The sequence below is a fragment of the Sinocyclocheilus anshuiensis genome, unplaced genomic scaffold, assembly GCF_001515605.1.
Source record: "Sinocyclocheilus anshuiensis isolate Anshui unplaced genomic scaffold, SAMN03320099.WGS_v1.1 scaffold85, whole genome shotgun sequence".
Taxonomy (NCBI): Eukaryota; Metazoa; Chordata; class Actinopteri; order Cypriniformes; family Cyprinidae; genus Sinocyclocheilus; species Sinocyclocheilus anshuiensis.
Window position 1 is genome coordinate 3,286,043 of NW_015536800.1, and position 982 is coordinate 3,287,024.

The window sequence follows — 982 nt, forward strand, 5'->3', positions numbered from 1 at the left end:
TATTGTTTTAGTGATTATGCAAACAAAAAGTCATTTTATTTGTTGTTTGTTGATTTTTAAATATAAAACTTGGTGAAGTGATTTATGTGTCAGTACTTTTTTTAACATCTCCAGCACATTTTAACAATACTGTGATAATACTGATAACCGTGATAATTTTGGTCACTATAATCGTGATAAGAAATTTTCATACCGTTACATCCCTAATAGGCAGCCTGTGAGAGAGAAAAATGTTTGGCCTGCGCTAATTTCAAATAATGTGGCATGAAAATTCAAACGCAGCATCAGAAAGCGACATTAACTTACATCGTGTCTACACCGGACGCGAGCGGCTTTGTCACGCCCAGTGTAGATATATGATGTGACAGCAAAAACATGGCAAGTGTGAAGTAAAGAAAAGTGGACACTGAAAATAGATGATTCAAATGTGAATGGACTGAACAGTTTTGAGTGAGTGATACCATCTTTGTTATGGATGTTGGTTCGCAGTGAGTCCACAGTTTTAACACAAGTTTGTAATGGTAAAATATCTATTGTTGCTTTCACTATGGCTATAAAGATCACGCAAAATAATATTCAAACTCACATTAGACACGTTTAACATTGAATAAAGCACAAATTCATTACCTGAGATTATCACTGTCATATTTTGTATGTTGTTCTTGCCGCGACGTTGCAGAAAATAAAAACCATTTCTAAAATAGAATTCCGTGTCGCTTATTGTCACGTGTCGCTGTCGCGGGTGGTTAGAACAAAAACTACATGGAAAAGATACTTTTTATCGCGTCGTGTCTGTGACGTAAGCTTGTTGACAGCGACATCATTTGTGCGCGGCGTTCAACAACGGAAACAAAGAGCAACGTTAGCAACAGGAGGATGGAGGACGCTGTGATCGGAGCTGTGTTTTTGTTGTGTCTCGCGGGTTTCACAATAATGGACATGGAAAGTCGACGTATACGTAAAGCGATTGAAAGAACGGAAA

General features: G+C 37.7%; 1 protein-coding gene across 1 annotated transcript in view; it reads right to left on the bottom strand.

The window, feature by feature from the left end:
* Window positions 1–982, bottom strand: part of pcm1 (pericentriolar material 1) — a 43,593-nt gene that overhangs the window by 25,432 nt on the left and 17,179 nt on the right. The window lies entirely within an intron of this gene.